This window comes from Colias croceus, chromosome 17 (assembly GCF_905220415.1).
Source record: "Colias croceus chromosome 17, ilColCroc2.1".
Classification (NCBI taxonomy): domain Eukaryota; kingdom Metazoa; phylum Arthropoda; class Insecta; order Lepidoptera; family Pieridae; genus Colias; species Colias croceus.
Window position 1 is genome coordinate 7660171 of NC_059553.1, and position 13251 is coordinate 7673421.

At 33.3% G+C, this 13251-nt stretch overlaps 1 protein-coding gene across 1 annotated transcript in view; it reads right to left on the reverse strand.

Moving 5' to 3' along the window:
• The window catches only part of LOC123699357 (adipokinetic hormone/corazonin-related peptide receptor variant I-like), a 57396-nt gene extending 51747 nt beyond the window's left edge, over positions 1-5649 (reverse strand). Inside the window, exon 1 of the mRNA XM_045646287.1 lies at positions 5516-5649. The gene's annotated coding sequence lies outside the window, so the exon portion shown is untranslated. The remainder of the gene's footprint in view (positions 1-5515) is intronic.
• Between the last annotated feature and the right edge of the window lie 7602 nt (positions 5650-13251).

Genomic DNA, 13251 nt, shown 5'->3' on the forward strand with positions numbered 1-13251 from the left:
CTTACAATTCAAACACGATCTATATTATTGGAAATGGATATAAGGAAACAGCTCACGTGGTTGTCAGTCGCATAAACATCTAAATATCCGACAATCTGACGTGCCAGCGATCACGTTGTTCGCTCGTGCTCCGAACAACCAATAAAGGAGAATGGCGAAACTGGGCCTAACTGTTACAGAAATCATAATATATTTAAAATTCATTATGTTATTTTTAGTAATTCTTGGTAAAATATTTACTTTTGATTCTATGGGAAAACAAATCTTTGAAAAAAAAGATAATACGTGTTCACTACCGGCATTGTTATTTAGATTTCTATGACTACCGGTCTTATCAAGCAGAGATTGTCAATTTGTCAGTGTTGTCAGGAGTAAAAAAGTCGAATATATCGATTAATACGAATGAATGTCTATATTTTATTTTTAATTTTATTGAATTCAAATGCTTTATAAATCAGAAGCAAAACTTAACTTATTTTTAACACATATCTTAATTTATTTAGATCATTCTATAAAATATAAACATGTTTTACTTAATCAATAATAATTTTAACATTTTTATTTAGGTAGCTGGCCATTAATAAAATGTCAAATTATTAATCATAATTGTGTCAGTTATGAGTGATTTGTTTATGTTTGTTGTTTGACATTTGAGTGAAGTTTTAGGCCCTTCTCCCATTACGATACGCATAGGCGATTCAAGTATCCTGCAAGTCTCGGAGACTAGTCGCCGCGGAGTATCTCACATACATTTTTATGTAGGCTCGCACACTACGCTACTGGTATCCTACACGTCCGCGACTAGTATAGGCACTACTCACCGTGTCGGTCGCTTTTGCATCGCGTCTCGACTCTCGCGCGTATCTCTTCGTTAGAAAGAAATATCTAATCATCATGTTGTAGTTCTCGTTCGGCTACAAAAACTCTACAATTTATGTTTCTTTCAATATATGGATGAATCCAGTACTCTTACTCTTACGTTGGCGTCTTCTATTTCTATAAAAAAGAAAAACTGCAAGAGCTTCTTCGTCACTGGAATTGCTGATTGCTCGACATAACGACGTAACTGTTGCAATAAATACCTAAATGAATTATTATTATTATAACGTCGGTCCACAAAAACGAGGCACAATAATGATGAATTTAGTCATTTTTCAGTCGCATAATATGCGAGCATCGGGTAGCCAGCAAATATCTAAGTACCTAGTATTCTACGCGAGTATCGTATTCTAGAAGTATCGTACCTAATGGCAGAAGGGCCTTAGTAACGTTATATTCAAAATTGATCTTAATCAATATCGCAATATCTCTGCTATCCCATAGAAAAGATCTTTAATTATTATATTCATAGAGTCTGTATATTTTTATCTATTTAATCACCCATAAATCATCAGTGTAACGATCAGGCCCAGAGTCCTATGGGAGTTTGCCATTCTCCTTTAATTACCTAAAGGGGTTGGATTATCCTTTCTGACCGGTAACAGTTGAAAACGGTTGTTCTTTCTACTGAAATAAGTGAGATTGTGGCTCACCAAGAATTTATAATATTTTGTAACTGAAATTACAAATTACACAAATTATAATTTACAGCTAGAACTTGCATCTTTCTTTCAACTAATATTTTAAATCCTTTATTCATTTCATATTATTTTCCTAATATTCAGCTATGAATGTTAGGAAGAGATAGATAATGATATTTTCCTAATCTACTAAACGAGTTGGCAAAAACTGCAAATTTTTTTGTGTAAATAAATACTTACATATTATTATTACGATAGCTACGTTTCTCATGCAAGACGGCTATACATACATATGGTACCACTAAAGCGGCAAAAAAAACATTTCAAATCTAAATACCTATGTTAAATATAAGATAAGATTATAACAAAGTTATCATTTTATCGTAACTTAACAGTATTTGTCTAAATAACAAAGCGAAATACACAGCAGTATTGTAAAGCTTTGTTAAAGCTTCATGAAACACACATTCAGCGTTCTAAACATCATCTCAGTTTAATTAACACGCCGACGCTTTCATCTTCCATCAAGCAAACATTTTATTCTTGTTAACGCATATTTCTTATTTTTCCCTTTAAATTATCCGTAACTTATATCACAGTGAATAAATAATACTAGCGTACGAGCGGGTATCTTCGCACAATTATTTGTAAACTGTAAATATATCTTAATATATATAAATCTCGTGTCACAATGTTTGTCCTCAATGGACTCCTAAACCACTTAACCGATTATAATAAAATTCGCACACCATGTGCAGTTCGATCCAACTTGAGAGATAGGATAGTTTAAATCTCAAACCGTTTTAGAGAAAGCGGGCGAAGCCGCGGGCGGTAAGCTAGTAGATATATATATTTTTACATAACATTTAATTACGAAATTATTTAGATACTTTTATTCCAACGTTTCAGTAATTAATTTTAAAAATTAATTAACAGATGCTGAAAATCTAATAACTCTCTGCAGAGATTAAGTCTCCTCATATATGGAGTAAATTAGGCCCTTGATAGATATGGCCATGGGATATGTATCTTCAGAAAAAATTCTTATCTCTTAAGATCTTCAGAATGTTTTTTTAGAGGCTTTTAATTTCTTCCGCAAAAAGCAAATTTATTTCAAACTAGCTTCCGCCCGCGACTCCGTCCGCGCGGATGTCGGTCTTCGCGTGGATGGTTTATTTCTCCATTTTGAGTAGGTACTGACAATAAAATCTTATAAATATCTATTGGACCCAATTGCCAAATACGGCTAGGCCTATAATAATACGCAACGTGTGTTCGCGGTTCTACGGAACAACGTCTATGGATAAAACTGAAAAATTAAGATTAATTTTTTTCTACGTATTTTTCCAGGATAAAAAGTATCCTATTTTACGCCCAGGATAATAAGGTATAATTATACCAAGTTTCATCGAAATCGAACCGCTAGTTTTCACGTGATGCCTTCACATACAGACAGACAGACAGACAGACAGACAGACAGACAAAAATTTTTTTAATCACATATTTGGGTTTGGTATCGATCCAGTAACACCCCCTGCTATTTATTTTTTCAATATTTTCAATGTACAGAATTGACCCTTCTACAGATTTATTATATGTATAGACTAGCTGCTCCGCGCGGTTTCACCCCCGTGGCTCCGCTCCTGTTGGTCGTAGCGTGATAATATATAGCCTATACTCTATAGCCTTCCTCGATAAATGAGCTATTTAACACCGAAAGAATTTTTCAAATCGGACCAGTAGTTCCCGAGATTAGCGTGTTCAAACAAACAAACAAACTCTTTAGCTTTATAATATTAAGTATAGATGAAAACTAATCAAATCATTTAGTTTAAAAAATCCATAGAACCGTAATATAAAGTACAAATGCAATGTCTAAAAGCATTACGAATTTGAACTTTAATATAAATAAGAATAACAAGACTGCTCATAATCGCTCTTTCTTTGTAGTATTTTCTGTATGACAACTGAAATTAAAACGTGTATTTTTTCACACTCTATCCAATTTGAAACTGAACCAGCAAATTGTGAATTTAATTTAAACGACCTTGATAGAGATTGTACAGATTTATTATAGAATACGTAGTTATAAAAGTCTTCAATATTATCATCATATTTTAGTATAATAAATCAAAATTGCCTATTGAGCAACATAACAACGTAATTATAAGATCTATTTATCATATTAATTAACTGTTTTGATAATGATTAGTCCGATGGTTTTTACTTAATATGATTTTTTTATTAGTGGACAAATCTTTGTCCAACTTTGAAACTAAATACAAATAAATTACTAAGTTCTTTGAAATTTAACAGTCGCAAATAGGGTAAACGATGATATTATGGATAATATACATTACGTATATGTGACAATTGTTACGTGCGTAGCTTGCATTTTAAAAAATGTTCACTTGCATTTTATTTTAAATGACCGCATCAGTAGTTATATTTATATTCAGCAAAAAATATATTATGTAAAAAGATTTATAAAATGTAGGTCATATGAAAGTTATAACATATTATTTTATTGAATTAAACCTTGCATTATACAACACAACTTTTCAGTGCCATAATTATATTTTAAATAATTCTTATACTTACAGGGTGGTTCTAAATTACGTTGACAAATTTCAAAATAATAAATTTCAAAAATGGGACATGCTGCGTTGCTTTTGTTTTTTAATTATTATTTTCACATGTTTTGGCGCCAACTTAAAGTTATTTGTGAAGAGAATAAATTAAAAATTAGTCATTTTTTACTATGTCTGCTCAACGAGGTGCAATAATATCCTTATATGAGGCTGGTAAGCGGCAGTGCGCGGTAGTGCGACTTCTCGGTATCAGTCGGCAGTTAGTTTCTTCTGCTATTAAACGCTACGATGAGCTTGGCCAACATGGTAACTGTCTGGGAAGAGGCAGAAAAAGAACTGTAAAGACGCCTAGGCTTCGACATATCGTCAAACAAAGATAGACCCGCAATTCACAAGCCAAGGTAAGAAAAATGGCTCGAGATTTAGGTGTAAGTCATTCAACGTTACAACGAGTTGTTAAAAATGAGCTCAAGTTAACAGCATACAAGCTTCGAAAAGCGCAGCGGTTGGATGATAAAGATAAAAAAATACGCCTTGAAAGATGTCGCTTACTGAAAGCGCGCTCCGCTGGTGAAGCGTGGAAAAATATTTTTTTCACCGATGAAAAAATTTTTCAGATTGAACAGTCTCATAACCGCCAAAACGATAAAGTTTACTCTTCTAGTCGCCCTGGAGCCACAGCAATTATCCCCCATCGGCATAGACCGGATTCAGTCATGGTTTGGCGTGGCATTTGCTCAACAGGCAAAACTCCTCTCGTTTTCGTAAAAAAAGGTGTGAAAATGAATCAAGAAATAAACCGACGCGATATTTTAGAGAGTGTAGTTCTTCCTTGGAGCCAGTAGCACTTCGGTGACCAACCGTGGACTTTTCAACATGACTCTACTGCATCTCACAGGGCCTCAAATGTACAGTAGTGATGTATGGACCATTTCCCAGAGTTCATAAGTTCCAAGGAATGGCCTCCATTTTCACCAGACCTTAATCGAATGGATTTCAGCGTATGGTCAATTCTAGAGGCGAAGGCCTGTGCAACATCACACAGAAGTGTAGACGCGCTGAAGGCAACACTTACTCGTGAGTGGGACAAAATATCTGAAGAGGAGGTACGGAAAATCGTCGAAAACTTCAGAAAACGTTTAAGCCTTTGTATTAAAGCTAAAGGTGGTTATTTTGAAAATAAATAGATATTTACATTAAAATAATACTGTATTTTTATTATTTAGTAGTCACAGATATACTGTATAAAAGAAAAATAAAATAAATCGTAAAATAAGTTGTCAACGTATTTCAGAGCCACCCTGTATTATAAAAACACGAACGCATATAATGTGTATAAATTTTGCATAAATAAAAACTTTCAAAACAATTCATTGAATCCACCAAAAAACTATTCAAACTCACCAAAAAGTTTTGACATCCGCATAAAAAGTTCACACACACAATCACTTCACTTGAGTTTTTTTTTTCAGCACAGAGTATCCAATCCTGTCGAAATTTCGAATTTGGTATCGAAGCGTTTGGATGAGACGCGCGTGGCCTCGCTACTGGTAAAACGCGGGCGGGCGGCCCGCCCAGATGTTATCTCAGGTTAAAGGGCTCAAGTGTTAATCTATCGGCGGTAGATAATTTTTAATAACATGTTTGTTTTGATACTCGAACAAATTCTCAATATTATTCAGCGTTTTACGACTGTGTCTTTTAATTGCGTTGTTGTATAGTGTACATGAGGTGAACTAATGATCTGGTAAATTATGAATTTTTTTATCAAAGTCTCGATACATAAATGAGAATACAATTCCAGATGTGTGCCTCCAAAAATACTTTAAAAAAGAGAGTATGTACACTCAATTGTTGTGAAAGCATTAAAAGCTTTCTTATACTTTCTTTCTTGAATAATTTTAAAATACAGGTGCTAATGCTCCGTGCCAACCGTAAACATAAAAGGCATGTTATTACTTTTTAGTTGTTACATATTTTAATACCTACCTGTGTAGAAAACTATTTCAATGTGTACTATACAGTGCAATACCTTTTATTTTTCCTTCTCGTAACATTAAATTGATTAAAAAAAATTATCAATAATTATGAGTAAAAAAATAAACTCTATTATATAATAGAGTTTATTTTACAATGTACACAAAACGCTGCTAACTCATGCCTCACGACGCCTATGTGTACAGTCCCCTAGGGCAGCCCATTGTCGTCAATTGTTTCACTTAGTGGTCTCGTAAACACGGCTTAATGATCTGTCTGCAACACCTCTTCACTTGCAATAAAGGTCAAGGGTTTTAAATTAACAATCAACATATTATTATGTTAAAGGTGAAGGTCACTATTCCTTTTCTGTTTAAAATTCTTCTTATGGATAGCATATTTTACTTAAAAATTCTTTAATTTTGTAATTGCCCTTTTTCTTGTGAAAAAAGAACATATTGCATGCTTCTCATATTGGACGGTAACATTATAACATACCATACCATACCTCGTGAACATTATTATTTTCACGAGGCATGGTATAATATCCATATTTGGAACATCTAGAAAAAGCTTTCATAGACAACTTTCGGGGTTATTGACATAATATATGTATCTGTACTAGCACGTAGCGTATTTGTTGTTTGTTTGTTTGTTTAGTATTCACTGCGACTGCTCTTATACCCATTATCTCTTGTCAAGTTCACTAATATTGTACTTAACTTACTGGATTTCCAAGTCTGTAGACAGTTTAGATAGTTAATTATAATGTCTTATCACGTAGACTGTAGACTGTAGAGTTATCTACGCTAAAACAACATTTACGATAAAATTCTTTTCTAACGTAGAGTAAGGTGTAGGTTTGTACACTTAACAAGGCTTTTCTTTATTTATAAATAAAATGTTATTCGTTCAAGGTAAGTAAGATATTTAAATGCTAGGCGAATACATCGTTTTATTTTCTCCAATTAATCTTAAAAATGCACACAGCCCAAACCACTGGAAGGATCGGGCTGAAATTTGTCATGCAGGTAGATATTACGTAGGCATCCGCTAAGAAAGGATTTTGATCAATTCTACACCCAAGGGGATAAAATAAAGGATGAAAGTTTGTACCATGGACATTTATTTTTTTCCTCGAAGGTGAAGCTGCGAGCAAAAGCGAGTAAAATATAAATATCACAGATTTAGCATGTTAATGTATCTATTTTTAAATTTGTAGTAGGTATTAAAGATACTAATATTTTTTTTTTATCTACAGCATCTACGTCAACATCTGCACCTGCTATAGAGAGAAGACTTTACCCTGTATAAATGAAGAAGCGATTTGTGAAAATTTTTTCAGTAGTAGCTCTTTTATTTTAGTAACAGGCATTTTTGATAACTAGACTACAATAATTATACAAGTAATATTATACACCGATGCTAACTGCTAAATATTTTTTTTCCTATCTAATAGGACATAGGTAGGTAAAACAGATTTGTTTCCCGCGCTTATTTCTTTATCAGATTTATATTTCGTGAAAAAATTTGTCATATACAAGTACATTTAAATAAAACAATAATAGGATCAGATTTATAAAATGATGACTAATGAATAGGTAACTACTTCTCATTAATATGAAGTGGACTTTGCTTAAACTTCTTGATAAAGTACCACTAACGAGGGTCATGATAATCATTGGGTCACAATAACATACTTTTAAAACACACACTTGCAGTCATATTCTCATTAATTTAAAAATTTAAGTTCTGGATAAGAGCATCTTTAAAATAAGACCAATTTGAAAATCCAAATACAGTCTTGTAGTTTTCGTTTTTTATTAATTGCAATTAAACGACACTGAATTAATTAATCATTCGCATTCAGTGACCTACAATCGTCGATTAGAATATTTAAAAAAAAATTAACTCAAATGATGGATTTTTTCACAAGTTATAGTGTTTTCAGGTTTCACACATGACGGACAGGAAAATTTTTTGACCTATTTCGGTGTTTTTTTTCCAATTCTATTGAAGTAAATCAATTTTTAAAAAGTATGGGATTAATCTCCATTAAATTATCTCGACAATAGTATGCAAAATATCTTGATTCCGTGAACTAACAAGGCTATAATAATAAGAATAGCTGCAAAAATGAGGCGAAAAAAATTTTTCGATCGTAAAGCACTCTCTGATGCTTCGCATCGTCGTGCAATTATACTACATATATTTATAATTGGATGGTGTTGGCAAGAATTTCACACAAATAGATATTTGTGTATTAGATATCTACACTTATCAAACGGACGTAAGTGTATTCCCACTTTTCGGGTAATGTGTAGCAGGAGATTCCGTCAATTTGATTTTACATATTTTAACTATGAAGTATGATTTTCTTTTGATAAAATAAAAAAAAAACCTTTTATCTATAAATCCAACACTATTAGGTTTATGTTCCTATACTACTATACATTATTAAGAATTTCAAGGTATATAATAAATTACAACTGTATTCAAATCATCAAATTAGTCGACAAAAATAAGAATGCGAATCAGTTAAAAATCAGGCTATTACTAAAAATGGGCTATGAATAAATAACTGATATTTGTGAAGAAATATTTGTTAAGACCATAGACTCTTACCCAGGGGCGTAGCTACCGCCGTATCTGCCGTATCAATTATACGGGGCCCCCGCGCCAAGGGGGCCCCCATCGTGCGCTTTTGTGAGAAATCTTTACCTTTCCTAAGGGCCCCCAAACAAATTTTTATACGGGGCCCCGCCAAGGCATGCTACGCTTCTGCTCTTACCAGAATATATTGCTATATTGCTATTCGAGATCGTAATAAGAATGCCGAGATAAGACTAATCGTATAAGCTACGCATTAAAAGCAAGATTAATAATTTGGGAAGGCATAAGCTTCCGATAAGTACATACCTATAATCGCTCTTCTTGTTGTTATAAGTGGGTAGGTATATTTATAGAATGATATATGATAGATAGCATCTAGTTCCGATATAATTATTTACCAGCTATCAGAACACTTCCTCTTCTATATTTAATAGATAAAAGATTTATCTATGTAATACTAGCTTTCCACCCGCGGCATCGCCCGCGCAATCAAAGAAAAACTCGCATAGTTCCCGTTCCCGTGGGATTTCCGGGATAAAACCTATCCTATGTCCTTTCTCGGGTATCAAAATATCTCTATACCAAATTTCATGCAAATTGGTTCAGTAGTTAATGATTGAGTAACAGACAGACAGACAAAGTTACTTTCGCATTTATAATATTAGTAGATATGGATGTTTGTTGCATCGAAAAAATTGCAATGATATTCCTGAAACATTGAATGCAGATTTTGAGCTGGAGTTAGGTACACATACTCTACTTGAAAATACTTGAAATACCATTTGAATACAAGCCAGGTATTTGCAATTAGTAAAAAAGATATTATGTTCCTAACTCAAGTGCAATGAAAAATTCAACGCCATTTAAAAATGGGCTATATAGGTACGTATCATGGTACGTATCATTCCGGTTAGGTACTTACAAACATAAACAATGAAAATTTTATTCCAATGTTAATATTTGAACCAGCAAATGTTCTGTCAAGGAAACGCTATCACGAATAATGAAAAACAGTTGACAACCTTTTCTCAAGACTCAAACCTACTGAATATACCTAGGTAGGTAATAACCTACCCAAAAATCGGTCAAGCTGTTTCCTGTTTCAGAGAAATTTTGCTCTTACAATAATTTTAATATAATATTACATAAAAAAGAGTATTATATTTGTAAGATCCAATCGTACGTATTTTACGACACGGAAATATTACAAAAAATGAACTATGACGCTACGAATACAGGACGAATACTCCTGAATACAGGGGGTGTGATGCAAACGTAAAAGTCTAAACTCAACTCCCACAAATGATACAACTATCTCTACAACCTTATTAAAGTTTATCTCAGTAAAAATGCTCGTGTCTGATTGAAAGGTTATCGGCAATCATTAATTTAGAGGACGGTGCATGGGGATCCGTGATGTGTATAACGTGTTCATTTATATTGTTTTCTACACTATGTAATAGGTAATCATGTTATAAAACTACTGAAATGCTTTAAAAAATATTTCATCATTTGAGCACTAGATATTAGATAATTCCATTCCTCCATTTAGTAGACTATATCGGTGCTATCGTGGTAATCGTGGTAACAGGTAGATAGGTACCTATAAAAATAAACATTGTCAAAGTAAAGGTTGGTTTAGTTATGTACTAATTTCTGTCAATACAATAATTTATATAGGTTTAACCAGGAGTAATCGGTGCCAGCAACTAGTATTCAATATTTAAGGTAATTAAGCGGTGGAAATATAGGTACCTAATAATGAACAAAACTATCAAAAATTGTTATGTCGATTGTTGATAAGTAACGAAAATTTAAATAACAGACAATAATGTTATATTGTTATCTCAGTAAAATTAATTTAAAAAAATGACTATTCATAAATACTCGTAACTTCATATTATTTTTATAATTTCTGTGCACTTTATCCACAATCCACATCAACTCTGCTCCAAATTCCAATCGGTAAAGGAAAACATCGTGCGGAAATTGCCATTTCTCAGAAGGCATGTGACTTCTGCGAAGGCGAATTTATCAAACGGCCAGAATGGTAGCCTTCACGAGGCCTTCTATGTCGAAAGCCTTTTATGCTTTGTCCCTAGTTTATACAGTGGGAACAAATATGGGATGATGATGAGTGCTTTTAGATATATTTTTTTTCGTTTCTCCATTGATATTCACGTAGGTATTTTATGTGGTATAATGCCTAGAATGAACAATCGCAGAAAAAAAAACACCAAACAGTGCTAAAATAAAAAAAAGAGTTCATTGAAAGTTGAAATGGGATAAAATATTTAGATCCTTTATACTTTATCTGCTACACGACAAAGCTCACGGCAGAACCGCGTGTAATTCATACCAACTAAACAATATTTCTTGTAATTATCACAGACGGAAAAGGTCAGACTATCAGAAAATTAAGTATAATAATTGTTACCTTGCAAATTATTATTAGATTTATAATAATTATCAAGAGCAGAAAATCTATACTTATATTATAAAGCTGAAGAGTTTGCTTGTTTGAACGCGCTAATCTCAGGAACTGCTGGTCCGATTTTAAAAATTCTTTCAGTGTTAGATAGCCCATTTATCGAGGCTATAATATCTCATCACGCTAAGACGATCAATGCGAGTGAAGCCGCGGGGAGCAGCTAGTTAATAATATAAACGCGTCCAGAGGTAACACTATGGCTGGTTGCAGAGCTTGACCGACCGTCAGTGCGTACGTCAGTCGCGCTTGTCATATGTATGGAAATTCATAAAACCGTTCATAGCTAGACCGACCATACGCACGCGTACAGTGCGACATAAAAGAGATGAAATTAATTAATTTGGAACTAATTTTTTTTTCATTATCTGGCAACCCTGAATTATCAATGCAGCTGTCAAGTTGAATAAAAATTTGTTGTTTATTTGGTGAAGTTGAGATAAAATTGTTATTTTAAACAAGAAATTTACTCAAAAAAGGAGAAATCATGAAAAAGGTTAAACGTAGCGGTGTCCGTGATGCCATATATAAAGTTTTCATTCGGTGTTTCTCATAATTTCAAGCTGAAAAACGAGAAAAATATTTGGAAAACGTTTACAGACGTACAGCAGATTATACCGGTGAGATTCCATTTATTTTTGCTCAGTACTACGTAAAATAGTATATTCCATTAGTGACGAGTGTTTAATGTACGTATCTATGGTGATTATAACGTTTTTGAAATTTAATTTGAGGTTATTTGTATGTAAACAAAAACTAGTTTTTATAGTGCGACCAGCACAATTTGAGTCAAGAAGTTATATCCAATCCAACCAGCCTTAAATAGTATAGTGATAACTATTTTCATACCTATGAATCCTTACTTATATCCTTATTACTTATATCCTTATTACTTATATCCTTAGCTATCTATGAATCCTTACTTGCTACTTACTAGAGTGGACGCAGGGATCCAAAGTGAGTCTTGGACTCCGACATAAAAAAAAATAGTTTTAAGCTACTAAATAAATATGTTAAATGTACTATTTGATTTTATTCATCTTAATTCGTTTGTTATAGGAGTTTCTGAAAGCACAGTACACAGGATAGTGGAGCAAGGGAGTAAAAATGAAGGAGAATATCTACTAAAAATAAATAAAAATATGTAGTTTTCAAATCACCTTGTTTTTTTTACTTGACGGACCCAGAAGGAGCGTAATGTGTTTGAGCCTTAGGTTTGAGCTGTATGTATGTATGTATGTTTGTTTGTTCGTATGTTTGATTCTATGTGCGCCTCTGCAGTCTAAATGGCTTGACCGATTTCTATAAACTAATTCCAAATACATTTAAGTAAAATTTGACCTAGGTAGGGCATTTAAAATACTAATGTATTTTTGTCTTAAATTTACACGATGATGAATGAAACAACTTTAAATCGCGGTATTTATTACTTTTTATTTTTTTGATTTTTATTCTATAGTATCAAGATTGCTTGCGTCGCAGTATCAGTGTTGCTATATGAGCGACGGTGGCGCCCTCATTTTTTGTCATCTCTTTTGTGTCGCACTGTATTGTCATGCGTATTAGTGTCATATTCATACACATTGTTGATGCGTATCGTCAGGACCGACGGTACGCACTGACGCGACGGTCGGTCAAGCTCTGCAACCAGCCTTAAACCGGGAGATACTGACACAAAATTTCGAGTCATTTGTAACAGGATGGCGGTTCTACAGGGTTCTTAGTACACAATGACAAAAAGAAAAATGATGGTGTGAACGCTGGTACCGGCGGCTTAGTCGCGTGGGCGTTAGTCAAACTCGTCGGAAAATAGCGAAAGTCAAACGATTTGTAACAGTATGGCACTTATTTTTCCTGTAAGTTTGAGGATCAACGAATATAAATACAAAATTTCAAAGATGTACATAGGTGTTGGAAATCTTCACTTATATAAATTAATACTAAATTAATTTTTCAAGTATGACAGCACTTTTTCCCCCTACTAGAAGTATGGCAAATATAATAATGGTCACATTTTATCAAATACTCTCCAAAAATCCAAATGCAATACTGGTACAAAAAG